Source organism: Manis javanica, chromosome 11, assembly GCF_040802235.1.
Source record: "Manis javanica isolate MJ-LG chromosome 11, MJ_LKY, whole genome shotgun sequence".
Classification (NCBI taxonomy): Eukaryota; Metazoa; Chordata; class Mammalia; order Pholidota; family Manidae; genus Manis; species Manis javanica.
In genome coordinates this window covers 83,827,621-83,842,559 of record NC_133166.1, presented here as the reverse complement: position 1 = coordinate 83,842,559, position 14,939 = coordinate 83,827,621, and the positions used below count along the sequence as shown (strand labels likewise).

Below are 14,939 nucleotides of genomic sequence, written 5' to 3'. Positions count from 1 at the left end.
GGCGGCTCGTGGTTGGGTGTGTTTGATCATGTTAAGCTGCCTTGGGTTTGGAGGGGGACTTGCCACTCACTTCTTCCTTCGGCAGGGAGGGACCAGCCCCGGGGGTCGCTGAGATGAAGGACCGTTTCTCGGAAGCCTCCTGCCCCTCTGCAACTTCAGTCCTAGTCTGTTTCCCTTCCGTGCGAGGATTCTCCGCAGCCTTACCTCTGCTGGGGGCCGCGTCCCCGCGGGGTCCCGGGGACTCGGCGGAGCCCTCCCACCCAGTCGAAAACGGCTGCGGGTAGCAGCGGTCTGAAGAGACAGAGGGACATTTTTGTTTACTACTGTAAAAGTCAAGGCCTGAAACCCTCCGAAAACCGTCCCAGGCTTATATGTTTCTAAATTATTCTAAGTGAAGCCAAATTTTCAATGAGGCTAAGAAACTGGCGGAAACGAAAATATGGCCTGGAGCCAGGGCGGGAATGGGAACCTGTCTGGTATTCCCTGAGCCTCCAGGCGGTTTTCGGTGACACAGATTGCTTCCCAGTTTCTTTGCCTCTCTATAAACAGTCCCCCTCTCAGCTCCCCACCCATCCCATGAAGGTAGCATGGAGGACATAGAAGAACTGTTTTCTCTAGTATTTCGAAGAGCTTCACAGGAAAACGTATGAAATAATAGTTAAATAAACTATAGACATTAGCTGGTGGGAACACCAGGCCTGCCTAACTGAAAGGGAAACCAAAACAGACAAGCACAGCTCGAATTTCCCAGGGAATGCTGGCAGCCAGCACCTTAGCTACCTTGCAGACTGCTCCACGGATTCCGTACAACTAGGGGGCTGGGGAGTGTGGACAGGGCACTCGAGCATCTCAGAAGCACCTTCCTTCCAAAGCTGTTGCATTTCCTTCAATCAGCTAAAGTTTATAAGAATCCAAAGCTAGTTTTAAGACCCCTCTTTCTGAAGTCGTGTTGGATAGTGGGAGGGCCATGAGTTAGAAGGAGCAGGACCCAAAAGTAGCATGGATGCATCGTGCTCCTAACCATTTTACAAATGGTTTGTAAGGTCCACCGAAAGGATTCAGCATTTTACAAATGGTTTGTAAGGTCCACCGAAAGAATTCAGCAAGGATATTAGCCTTAGCCAGGGTCAACCTCCTAGGCTGCTGTGCCTTCCCTGCTCAGTACTGGGTGATGCAGGCAGCTGTGCTGGAAAATCTGACCAAGTTCTTCATTTTCTCTGAAATTCTGGCTCCTCATCCCCACCCCAGATACAATTTTTAGGAAAGAAATAGATGTTTCTCCAGCCTCCCAAATTTGTCAGTATTTTGACTGTGGAATAAAGGGGATGACTTCTGCCCTTTTCCCTAAAGATTAAAACCAAGAGAATAATGAAGACTTAACAAGCTAAGCTTCTTATTTCATCAGAGATGTACATCCATCCCATCCATTCATTTGACAGTTACCTGTACCTACTGTGGGCCAGACAGTATGCCAGGACCTTGAAGTCTAAAGACGATGAGACAGCTTCTGCTTTTGAAGAACCAAAATCTGGTGTAAATGAGACAGATACAGAAACAGAATAATACACATGATAAGAGCAGTGGTTGCAGGCCCCTGAAATGATCCAAAGGAGGGAGGGATAATCTCCCCCAGGAATTACCTGGAAAGTCAACACTGCAGAAGTGATCAATGAGCAGGGTGTTGAAATTATTCCCAGGAAAAGGGTTTTTCAGGCAGAGGAAAGTATATGCAAAGTCCAGGGCAGGTTGGGGGGAACTGCTAGTAATAGGGACCATGCTACTATACTAAGAACAGTTAGCTCTTTCTGTAGCAGAAAGACGTCATTTTGGTTTTTAAACAGGAAAAGGGTATGGTCAGATTTTTGTTTGGAGAGAGAACTAAAGGCCAAATGGAGGCTGGCTTGGAGAGACAGGAAGCAGAGATAAGGAAGACCGCAGCTAAAATAATGGCAGCAGACACTGAGGACAGGGAATGGATCTTAGTGGAGTTTAGGAAGTGGAGTCAGAATTAACCTGGTAATCTGGTGAATGTGGTAAAGGAGGAATGCACGGAACAGAGGGTGAGTATAAGGTGTTAAGTTGGACATGGGAGCATGCATGGTGACACACATGGAAATCACATGAACTAGGGAGGGGTGGGCTTAGGTGGCAGATTTGTGGTAGGAGAAGGCAGTGGACACTTTACACACATTTCAGTTGGCTATGCCCAGGGGATGTCCAGGCGGAGATATGTGATAGGAAGTGGGTATTTGGGTCTGGGGCCTGGGGAGAGATGGAAGCTGCTCCAGTTTAACTATCCCAGATGCTGTAAATAAAAGCAGTGACGAGACACTGCTAAAAGGCCTGTGCTCACAGTCGGGAAGACCACAATGACACTGAAGAGTCTTGGATTCATCAGTAGTGGCCTACAGATATTATGTTTGTATTATATGGTGACTTCCAGGTGACCCTCTCTAGACTCCCAAGGCTTTCCTAGGATGCCTTGCAGAGTGAAATCTAAAATGTTGGAGAGTCCTGGGTTAATGGCACACAGATAGTATAGGTGCATTTAACCAAACAAGCGAATCTCCAGGTATCATTTCCCCATGTGAGAAATAAATACTTTGACTTGACTGTAAGATCTGCCAAGACCTCTCCAGAACTTGTATTCTAAGCCTCGTTACTACAGCTGCATGGAGAGCCCTTCTATAGTTAATACAAGAAGGATGGCTTTCTCAGACTAATTCTAAACCCTCAAAGAATAGTTCTATAGGTCTGGCTGCCACTGCCCAAATCAGGATCTTATGGGACCTGGTGTGGAAGAGAAAAATCTTGAACTTGGAGCTAAACAGACATGGGTTCAGTTCTTGCCTTCACCACTTATTAGGTGACCTTGAGCAAGTCTTTGAATCTCTCAGCTTCATTTCCTTTGCATTTAAAATGAGGATAATTATTACTCATCAGGGCAATGGTTAGAATCAGAAGCAAATCGAAAAGGAAAGTACATTTAATGTGCTACTAAATTGTAAGGTTCTATAAAAATGAAGGAATTTTATTATTATTACGAATCTTGCCCCTTGATGCTTCCAAATCAGATGGACTGTGTGAGTGTAGGATCTGGGCAGCATCTTAGGCCCAGACTTGCAGCTTTTTAACTGTACGAAATATTTTAAGGCAGTAATTATAAAAGTCTCCTTCTGTCATATCAATGGTATGCATCTGTTCTGGCCACTTTTTACTCCTTACCTTCAGTAAGGAGTCAGAGCCCAAAGAAGTGAGCACTCTGCGGATGCTCGTACAGGTTGTGCACTGCACAAGGACTCCTGAGAGCTCACTGGGCTGAAAACAGCTGGTATGCCACCTTCTAGAACATGGACCCACCTGACTTGCAGCTGAGTCCACCCAGGGAAGGCACTTTTTCTTCTCACACTAACCAAGGTGCTAGTTACACCAGCCATGGCCCTGAATCTGAGCGTCATTTGGCGTCTTGGATGTATCTGTGGTTTTTGTCTGCTGCAACCAGGAAAGCCTAACATAGTGAAGCTAGAATTTTATGCCAACATCAAAACTTTCAAGTAAACATACTTCTGATAGGGGCTGGCTGTTGATGAGGAAAAGGAAGTAACCACAGACCCACAGACCTCGAAATGGAAAAACACTGTAGAGATGAGTCAGCCCCGCCCCTTCACTTCACAGATGAGCAAACTCTGGTTCAGGGAGACAAGTGTGTACCAGGTCAGCAGCCGCTTGAAGAGGGACCAGAATCCAAGCTCTGTCTCTCAGTTAAGGAATAGCAGACACAGGCGTTTCTCTCCTGGGTTTCTATCACCTGGAACTTCTGTACCTCACACACAGCCCCCCAAATGCTGGCAGAGGTAAAATGAAAAGACTGCACTTGGAGGCTGAATCGTCCCCAAGTGGCCTCTGGGGTAAACCAGGAGGCTGTCTTGGAGACATGCAGGTTGATCTCATCCTTTCAGGCAAGCCCCAGGCCACACCCATCCTTTCTGTTACCTCAGCCTCAGTCCTTACTCCTTTCTCAAGAATCCCCAAAAACCTCTGCAGAAGGGAAACAACAGCCTTGAGTGCCTTTTAGATAGACTTTATCTCTGTCCAAGCAGCAAAAGGAAAACCTACAGCAGATTTTTTGAAAGGCAGTACCCAGGGCCACAGCCCAGCTCAGATTTCTGACTTTTCGCCCACATCGGGGTGAGCCATCTGAACAGAGCACCACCTGGGGACATGGCTGGACCTTTAGTGGGGACCTGGGAAGGGCAGCTGAGTTCCAAACACAGGATTCCTTTCCCAGGGCAATCCCCCAGGGGCTGCAGCAGGGTCCAAACCGAATTCCAGTTGCTGGGAAGAGACTTCCTCCCACGATTGTAAGCAAGCTGCTCTGTGGAATCTCCTGCTAAGAAATGGAAGAAAACCCAATCATTGCTGTATTTCCTGGTCAAAATTAAAGATTGTGTTTGTAGATTTTGCCCTTTTGCAGTCTCCCCTTTGCAGACCTGCCCCTGCTCTTTACTACCGATAACTTCTTCCTGTTAGTATGGTTTTCAGTTGACTTTTATTCTCCTCCAGAACAGCCCTAATTTCAAGGTGGAGAGGCTTAAGGAATATCTACCCAAGATTTCTTCAGTTTTCCAAGTGAGTCATAAAATTGTCATAACAGAGGGAAAAACAGTGTCAACAAAGACAGTTGTATGATACAGTACTTCTAGTTTTTTTAATTTATTTTTAAAAGGAGAAGAAAAGGAAATTTATTTTAAAATATTTTTAATTAAAAATTTTTTTTATTTTTTGCATTTTCTAATTTTAAAAATGTCCTGGGAAGGGACAGTTGGTGGTACACAGGTTTAGAGATAGGTGCAGAGGCTGGGGGTTGCAGGCAGAGAAAGAAGCAGTGGAAACTGGAACATTCCATTAGCATAGTATTATGGAAACAGAATGGCACACAGAGGACATGGTGTGTCTTAACCTAAACGACATGTTACCACCATGGCCACCATACGTAAGAGAAGAGAAGGGTACAATGCAAGTCAAGGCCACAAAAGCAAGCTTGCTTTTCCCTCCCCAGCCTGAGTGAGATCCTGAGTCTGTGTCCTTCTGCTTGTGGTTTCTAATCTTAGATTCCTATGCAGCTCCACCAATGGGACAAAATACCGGCAGCGTTCAAAAGCCCCGCTGCTGTAAGAGCCCTGGCCATAGCCCAGAGTTTCCAGACACTCATGCACACTGGCCTGAAATCTCCCAGAAACTAACTCTGAGGTCACAGCCATCTTCTCAGTGTTTAGGGACCCAGAATAAACAAGTGCTCATCCAAGCTTGGTGGCTCCCATGCGTTTTGGGCGTGCATGCTAGGCTGTCAATAGCTATTCCTTGCATGGCACTGCCAAGAATTTGAGGCATAAAAAATAACAGCCAGGTGGCCCTCACCCTGCAGGTTGCTTTATGGGCATGTTGCAGCTGTTTAGTCAACATTATGCTAGGGAGAAGTGGCAAAGCTGAGAGAGAACACATCATTCTTAAGGTGCCCTGCAGACTCAGCTGATCTATCAAGCCCCTTTCTTGTAAATGGCTGAGCTTCCACCTTCCCTTCTCTCTGTCTACCATCCACTCCCAACCTGAAACTCTCCCTCTGGCCCAAGGTACAATCTGCTGAGCAGCAGTTGCCAGCGCAGCAGTGCAGGGGTCTAGATGGAAACCTCTGGCTAATTCAGTGGATGACCCGCCCCATTCCATAGTGAAACCTCCATGGGAGAGGGAAGCATATTTGCACTCTGCACCACCTGGACATGACCTACTCAGAGCTCTCCTGGTTTCCAAATTAGAACCTGAGTTCCTGCCTCGTGGGCTGTTTGGCCCAAAGCCTCTGTTTCCAAAAAAAAAGGCAGTGATGTGCCCCGTGCCTGGGGTACTTGCTGACTTCTAGCTGTTGTCATCTTCATAATTTAGCACAAGGACATTATTGATCCCTCTGAGGGAAGAGCTGACCCTTACTGGGTTTTCAGTGGGCAGATGGCACAGACTCCACAGCTGGCCGTGGAAAGACTGTCTCACTTCCAGACAGGCACTGCATTTTCCCCACCCTGTCTGGGACAAGGGAAGGGGACACAGTAACAGACCATGTGCCACATGAGGAAGAAGGTCTGGTGCTTCTGACACATTTTCAAGGAATCAGTTTCAGTGGCTTAAGAAGTATTATTCCTTTAATAAGGAATATTTAGACCACTGAGGTATGTGGTCACTCAACATTTGATATTGGAGTAAATAAATAGATGCACACTAGAAGAATAATTGATGATTTTTTATACTACTTAAACAATAATGGGAACTAGACCATTCTTTTCCATTTATCATCTATTAGCTTTCAAGAGATTTGTATTATCTCCTCCCACATTTTTTAAATTGAGGTAAACCTCTTATTACATAAAAACCGTTTTAAAGAGAAAAATTCAGTGGCATTTAGTACATTCCTGACATTGTGCAACTACCACCTCTGTCTAGTTTCAAAACACTTTCATTGTTCCAAAATAAGCCCATAGCCATTAAGCAGTTCCCTATTACTTCCTCTCCCCAGCCCCTGGCCACTGCTAAACTGCATCCAGTGTCTACAGATTCATGTATTCTGGACAGTGTCACATAATTGGAATCATATAATATGTGACCTTTTGGGTCTGGCTTCTTTCACTTAGCATGTTTTCAAGGCTCATCCATGGTGTAGCATGTATTGATGCTTCATGCATTTTCATGAGAGAATATTCCATTGTATGTATGTACACTATCTGTTCATCTATTGATAGACATTTGGGCTGTTCCCACCTTTTGGCTGTTGTGAACATGTGTGTACAAGGATTTGTCTGAGTACCTGTTTTCAGTTGTGTGGGGTATGTGCCTAGATTGTGAAATTGCTGGCTCCTATGGTAATTCTGGATTTAACTGTCTGAGGAACCACTCACCTGCTTTCCTTCTTCCACATTTTTATCAATATACTTTTAAATTCACTTTCCTTTCTTGGGAATAATAGGCATACTAAAGGGCATGCTTCCCTGGGCCTAGTCTCTTGTTTGTTGCCTTTGATTTTGTGCTTTGAGAGAGATGAAAGCTGCCCCTTGTCCTAGAGATGCTCAAGAGCCCCTTGTCCTCTCATTTAACTGTCATGACAGCTCAACTATTATCCCTATTTTATTTTATAGATAAGGAAACCAAGGTATCTACCAAGACTAGCTGCTCTTCCCCTGGCCCCAGAGTATTATCCATACGCCTCTCCTACAAAGAAACTCTGCAACTGCTTCCACTGATCAATACAAAGCTGTTCTATTTCTCAGGCGCTCATGCTCTGTTTTGCAGATGGCTAGACCAAGAGATAATTATAAAGCAATGTAATCAATGCTAGGAGATGTGTCATGACAGGGAGCCAAGGGACCCAGAGCAAGAGCCCTTACCCAGCTCTGGGCAACAGACTTCCCAGAGAAGAGGAAATCTCAGTTAAATATGTTATGTTACTTATAAACCTTTGTGAATCTTGGTAAGGTCTGACTCTCCCCCAGTCACCCTTCGGCCACCACTTCATCATTCTACCCCAGTGCATGGCATCTGGCACCTAATAGCTGCTCATTAAACACAGGTTACTAAACATTTGCTTCTGCAGGCAGAAGATACAGTGCCTGTCACACTGTTACACAACTCTACACCTGGGACCTATACTTCAGCTCATAGTCTCTCTCAGACCAGATGTGGCCCAGGGGTCAGGGGAGGGGATGAGAAAAGGCCTAGAATGGCTTTTGTTACTCTCTCCCATCTGAACAGGCTCCATGTGCATGAGAAGACAAGAGGGGAAGAAGCCTGGGGAGATGGATGGGAGACTGTTCAAAGAGCATTGGGAGGAGTCTTCCTAAGCCCTGGAGAGAGACTGTGGGGTCGCACAGGATCCCAAGGGAGAATAAAAAGACTGAGTAAAGCAGCTTCCAAAAATGAAATTTCTCCATTCTTCTCAAGGTTGTATCATTGCTTCAAAGACTCCTAGCTGGTGGCTGTGCCTTATCTAAGGCTGCTCATCCCTGCCAGTCGGCACAAGAAGCAGTAGCTTCATGGAAGGTCTAGACCCTCCCCAAATGGTAACTCTCCCTCCACTGTCCAGGGAGCACCAGTGAGGTCTGGCTGCCATCCCTCGCCTCCAGGAAGCCATGTTCAAATCCTGTCTACCAAAGGAGGATTGGAGAAACACTCATGAGGTCTGGAGCCCTTGCATTAGAAGGCAAAAGCTGCCCCAAAGTGACTCTGGCTGCATTTTTCCCATACACATTCCTTAAACATCATTGTGTGTGCCTGACACTATGCTAAAGGCCATGGGGAATTTAAAAACCAAAAATGAACAACAGGCACAGATCGCACCTTCAGAGCCCACCACCTGCCACCTAGGAGCTGGTGAGCACCTAGCTGCAAATCCTGCCCCGTGAGAAATAACCTCTTCCTTGGGATTAGAGCCTGTCCTGAATGCTTGCCAGCACCACCATCCCTTTCCCCACCACGCAGGCTCTAGACCGTGCTACCACTCCCTGTGCCTGACACCTGCTTCATCCCTGGTCGGCTGGCTCTCAAGCTCCAGCCAACTTGCCTTGGCTACAAGCTGCTGCGTTTGGCACCAGCCCCAACTGTGAAAGTCTGACCCACTGCAAGGCCTTCTTGTTCTACACAGGCCCCAGTTGTGGACCCCTCAACCTGCTGGCCCCTTACCCTGTTATACCACCCAAGAGCTGGCCCTGCAGAGGCCTGTGCTAAGCTTGCACAGATATGAAGGCTCAGGGTACTGGTGAGGAATGTGGGTGCTCTGGCCCCGAGAAGGTAGCGCAGAATCCTCACTGTGGTTCTTTTCCATCCCCCAAGATCACAACCAGTCAGTCAGTCTGTTAACCAGTCAACAGGCATTTATTGAGCATGTACTGTATGCCAGCACTGAACTACGTACTGGGGTTCCCAGACGCAAAAGCTCTCAAATGTCTTGCAGTCAAGTGGGAAAGCAGACCTGGGCAGTGTCTGTACCGAAAGCACAAAGTAACCTTGCCTTCACTGTCAGGGAGGGGAGGAGGGAAAAAGGGAAAGAAATGTTCAACTCTGATGATCTCTGCATAACCCAGGATTCTGCAAAAGGCCCCCAGGCCACTAAACCCTCCTGTTCTTGTCCCTCTGGTGGACACTGTACCCCAGTCATCGTTGCTATAGTTTTTCAGGCCAGAGCATGGCTCCCTGGCTCTGCCTGACATAACAAAACGCATCTTCCGTGCTGCACACAGGGGTCACCACTGTGGTCCCTTTTGCATCCTTGAGCTTCTCACCACGGGAGCATAGCAGGGATCCAAGCTCAAATACCTACAGGCCTGAGGACAACGTGAACATTTACTCTGCGCCAGGCACTATTTTAACCACATTATACAGATTGTCTGATTTCCACAGCAGTCCTCTAACGTATAGTCTGTCCTTGTCCTCTTTTTACAGCAGAGGAAACTGAGGACTTCCCAAGGTCAGACAGCTAGTGAATGCAGGTGGGGCTGGCTTTGATCCAGATTGGCCTACCTAAAAGTGTGACACAGGTGGTGTGGGAACACAGGGAGAACATGCTGTGCAACAGGAAAACTCAGCTCAAACAAGAGGTGCTCATGGCCACATTAACCTCCGGGGCTTCCAGTTTGCAACCTCTAGTCTAGGTTTTCCCCCTTGGACAAACATCTCATATGGTTTCCACAGACACTGTGCTAAATATTAGTAGTATAGCTACATGCGTTGGTTAGCTGAGTGTGTGTGTGTGTGTGTGTGTGTGTGTGTGTGTGTGTGTGTGTGTGTGTGTGAGTGAGAGCTAGATCCCTCTGAACTTGTGCCAACTAGAACCAGCTTCGATTGGTTACCCTTGTGACCCTAGATTTGTAATCAGGATTATCCCCAAATTCAAGACTATATAAAGGGATAAAGTGTGTAGGCCCAGGAAGAGGAGGGGAGGGAAACCCACTGTGCGCTCAGGTTCTCACAGTCATCTCCCTCACAGGCAAACCTGAAAAGCATCCCTCACCATGGTGGGAGGCCCAGCACAGCACCAGCACCCCAGCCCTGCCCCTCGGCATTCAACAAGAAGGGGAGGAGGGAGAGAAAGTTTCCCCTAGCAGCCGCAACCCTGAGGAACCCTGGCCATGGGCTGGTGGCTCACTGGACTGTCATGGATTGGAGCAGCTGACTGGGAGAAGCCTGAGGGAGGGCAGGGCCCCAGTGCCCTGTTTGAGTGTTGCCATGGTAACAGTGGGAGGTTGCAAGGCCCCAGATCTGGGCCAGAGCTGGGGGCCACCTTGATAGGATTCTTTCTCTGAGCCAGCTGTGCTTCCTTGAGCAGCCTGGAGTCCCTTCCTCCGGATCCTCACTGCATTAATTGCCCTGCTCCCCCTACAGGGGCCAACTCAAATCACACCCCTCCGGAAGCCTTGCCTAGATCCCTCACTGGAATAAACAACTTGCTGCTCCCATAACCAGTGTTTGCATTTCCTTTGAGACACATAACCAGTCATGGTTTTGAGTTCTTCTCCTATGCTCATCCGTTCCCCAAAAAATATAAATGCTTTGAGTTGACAGTCTATATTTTTAGTTCAATATGGAATTCCTTTCCCAGATGAATGACAGGTTTCCACTTCCTGTTAGGCAGCATTATCTGGAAAAGCCTTAGAAAAGAGACGGTTTCTGTGCACATAGCAGCTACTCAGCAGATGTGCTTTGAATTGGATTGTCTGCTGCTGAACTGCAGGGCAGAGAGGGCCGTTCTTGGCCCCCTCCCCTCAATTGTGTCAACAACTCAGGCTCAGGAAAGGAAAAACAAGGCCAGCAAAGGGAGTTCCTGCCCTCTGGGAAGAAACAGGAAGAGCCTTTTGCAGGAATACTAGTGAGATAGTAAGACTTCAAGCACTATGCACATGTACTTTCTCAACAGGCTTGGCAACTGGAAGTCACAGAATGAGATCACATCAACTCATGAACACCGACGTGTCAGAAACAGCCAATCAGGGCTTTCCAAGAACATGGCAATAGTCTAACTTCCAAGTGATGTGATCAGTATGGCATCCTAGGGGGCCATGTCCAATCTCCATTTGGGGCCAGCAAGCTTTGGAAGTCAGGTCTCACTGCTGTCTTCTGTTCCTTGCCACTGACAGCAGCACTGGGGATTCAAAAGTAGCCATTCACCAGACACCTGCAGTGTGTCTGCATGTGGGGGAGGCCAGCACATCTGGTATCTGAATACCCCCTAACTGGGTTGAAAAAGTTCTCCAACCCTAGAAAATTGAAATTCCACTTGGTGGATTTTTTTCTTGATTGTCTTCTATCTGGCCACAGTGCTGTGTGTGAACCCAGAAACCAGTGTGGAAGAGCAGAACAAGCCCTGGATATTGAGGGGAAGGAGAAGTGCCCCATCACCCTTGAACCAGCTATGAGACCTTGGGCATTTAATTTCAGTGAGCCTCTGTTTCTTCATCTATAAAAACGCTCAGTCATTAACTCAGCAAGTATTTTCCAAGAGTAAAACACATCCCAGACATTGGGACACTATGATGGGAATAGATTCCATCTAGAAAGGAAGAACGATGATTAAATCCACCATTGAACTCAAGCCAGTTGTGCTGTGGTAGCAACATAGGGATGGCATGGGGCACAGGGCAGGGCTGTCACCTTCGTGAGGTCACAGGAGGCTGCCCAAGGGAGATGATGTTCAACAGAGACTTAGGAGAAATCAGGGAATCCGGCAATACTGGTTGGGGTTGGATGGGGGTCCCATCTAAAGACGTTTGTTGAGTTCCCAAATCAAGACAGGGAGCACAAATCTCAGGCAGTCTGAGGAAAAGAAAGCTTGGTGAACTGCGGAAGGGACTGCTTGCTACTCTTTGCTCCTCCTCCGGTGCTATTTAAGAGACAGTGTAGAGAAGAGAGCACCGTACCGGGAAGTCAGATGACTAGAACCCTGTGTACCTTTAGCCACTAACCAGTTTTGCAATTTTAAGTATATTTTAAATAAATTTCTGCTCTTCAGTTTACTCATCTGTAGAAAAGGACAAGAAAAATCCTCTCCTCCTTACATTACTGTGAAGAAATGTTTGCAGAAGACTTTAAAAAAAAATGAGTTGTAAGTGCAGGGGCTCTTATAGGATTTCCCCTAGTCATAAATAAATGCAAGCCCATTTGGCATCAGTTCAAAGACTGGAGAAGTGACTGCATCACAGTGTTTATCCCCCCCAACCCTTCATTCTCAAGGTATCAGGAGATAAATAGCAGTTGCTTTCTGATCAGTTTGATGATATTTCATTTCAGTTCATAATCAGATGTTGCATAAGGGATAATATATGCTATTAATAAAAGAGTTTTTTAATTGTAGTATCAGTGATTACTCAGCCTGGCTGGTTAGGGCAGATGGTCCTAAAGCCAGGGGTGGGGGCTTAGTCCTACAGAATGCCAGGCTCTGGCCATGACGTACTCTGAATTACAAGCGGGATCAAGTAAAAGAACCTCTGGAGATCCCACTGTGTCTCCTCTGCCCACCAACTTCAAGGCCTCCCTGGGGCCCATTTCCAAACCCACATTAGGCCCTCAAAGCCCTCTGTCACCTCACCACCCTCGCCTGTACCCCCTCATTCCCCACTCTTCCTCAGAAGTTTCTTCACTGCCGTCCCAGTCCCAAACCCTCATGTACCGTCTCTGTCCCTTTGCTCTTGCTGTCCCATCCTGTCTGGCGCACCCTAACTGCCCTACCCCCGCCCAAACGTCTGACCCTCCATGTGACAGCATGCAGCACAGCACCGGGCCAGCACAGCCTCCAGCCCCTCCAGACAGTCCCCCCTGAAAACCCAAGCTGACCTTGGCCACTCTCTTTTCTCGGGGTGCATGCGTTTTGACACTGCCAGGTATTTACTTTGGTCTCCAATTGCTATGATGATTTTTGAGAATTAAACTTGGAAGAGCATTTTCAGTTTATAAAGAACCCTTCATGTACATTATTTGCTTGTGTGACAACACTGGATGGTGATGGAGTCAGTGTATTATTATCTTCCCATCCTAGAGATGAGTAGCCTCAGGTTTGACAGCTCAGGGACTTTGCACTATCACCTGGCAGGATGCACAGTGTTCTAAATAGTATTAAGAAACTCTCCTAGTTTAGCACCACTCATAGGTTTCTTTGTTTCCTCCCAGCACCATGTTGACATTGTAGATACATAACCAGCACTTCTTGAAGTGAAATCCATATGCAAGTTCAGGAAAAAGAATTCAAAGGGCTATTTTATTGATGCAAATAATTGTTATTAGTATTATTAGCCTCTTCATATACAAAGAACAATCTACCTGCCACATTATTTTTATTCCAGTGACTCAGTAAACAACCTAAAGGAGCCTCACACATTCTATACCAACCTCCCACCCCAGGGTCAATCAGAGGGCAGCCTCAAATGTGGGTTCCACTCCCTCTGTCCAAACCAAGCAGCACAGCCCCACTGCCTCCTGGCAAAGTATGAAATATGTTTGCAAGGACTTGCTGAGCAAGATGGATATGCTTGGCTGGCCCTTGGAAACCTGGGACCATTTGGGCATATGGAGAATCCAGGTTGCCCAACACCACACTACCAATCAAGTGAAAGAGCCCCCCAGGTAGGCGTGAGGTGGAGAGTGTGGCCATCCATCCATCCATTCATGGGTGGAGGCAGGAAGGCTTCCCAGCGTGGGAGCACATTTCTCAAGAATTTCAGGCCATTTTGACCACCCAGCAGGACAGAGAAGTGATGTTTTTAGCCATGTCCCTACCTCTGCCCATAAAAATACCAGTTAGGACTCTAAACTTTGCACATTTCCTAACAGCCTGAGAACCTGTTTGCATGCAGTGTCTGCTTTGGCACAAGAACACTGTGAGGCAGGTATCCACTTCCAGTGGTTTGTTTACTTTAGAAAGTATGTGCTGATGCTCAACCCTTCAGAATAGACGAGAGAAGTGAGAGGAAAACTAGCCTCTCCTCCTTCCTCAGAGGCACCGCCACTCTCATTTTCTTGTGTATCTGTCCAGATTTGTTCTGCACTTTGGAGGTGAAGAAACTGAGGCACAAAGCAGCTGAATGACCTTCCAGAGGACACACGCTGAGTCACAGGTGAGAACTCAGCTGGCTTCCCATACCACATTCCCTGCGCGTCTCCTGTACCCTCAGCTCTCCTGTGATCTTTTGGCCAAGAATTCAGCTCGTTAGAAAGCCTACAGGGGTGTAAACAAATAAATTCAGATAAAGTCAAGGCCAGAACCAAGCCCCGCAGGCTCTCCTCCCAGGAGTGGAAGTGCCCTCCCCTGTGACACCAGCTACAAGGACACCGGCCCCCTTCTCTGGGTTTCGCAGCCAGCTCGCAACCCCAGGACCCTCTCCTGCCTTCTAACCACATGTTCAGACTGTTTTGCTCTATCAGTGTTCTGCTCATGGGGCGCTCAGAGACCAGGTCTGAGTTCCCTGGCCTCTCCCACCATCCACATGTGCTTTCCGGAGAGTCCTGTGAAGCTTTGGGGATTTCCAGGCAAGGATGGAACAGAGGTGGCTGAGAGAGCGGAGTGAGGCCGCGGAGCTGAGGGAAGGGTGTCTGTGTGGGTGTGGGTGTGCACCGCACTACCTGTGGTGCAGCTCCCACGCCCCTGCAGTCCTGAGTTTAAGCCTTTTCTTCTGTCCATACTCCCAAAGCACCTTTGTGTTTCAGAGGTGGAGAGGGAGACACGGGGGGGCAAGGGGGACAAATGGAGGAGATCAGGGTGGAGTGAAGCCAGTGGCAGTTCCAAAATTTCTCTATAATGGGAGTTTAGGAGTAAAATTCTAATTCCATCGAAGCCCCTAAAGCTGTATTTGATGAGACTGGGAAAATACTGTCTATATCAAAGGAAGAGGGTGCTGCTTGCCTGAGTGGGTGCTCAG

The 14,939-nt window shown here is 47.4% G+C and overlaps 1 protein-coding gene and 1 long non-coding RNA gene across 5 annotated transcripts in view; one reads left to right on the top strand and one right to left on the bottom strand.

The window, feature by feature from the left end:
- The window catches only part of LOC108394276 (uncharacterized), a 29,015-nt gene extending 24,458 nt beyond the window's left edge, over positions 1-4,557 (bottom strand). For all 3 annotated transcript variants that reach the window (XR_005060083.2, XR_012122796.1, XR_012122797.1), the window contains exon 1: positions 71-4,557. This is a non-coding gene — a long non-coding RNA (uncharacterized lncRNA). The remainder of the gene's footprint in view (positions 1-70) is intronic.
- The window catches only part of KIAA0040 (KIAA0040 ortholog), a 33,339-nt gene that overhangs the window by 505 nt on the left and 17,895 nt on the right, over positions 1-14,939 (top strand). For both annotated transcript variants that reach the window (XM_017655713.3, XM_017655711.3), the window contains exon 2: positions 14,057-14,138. The gene's annotated coding sequence lies outside the window, so the exon portion shown is untranslated. The remainder of the gene's footprint in view (positions 1-14,056; positions 14,139-14,939) is intronic.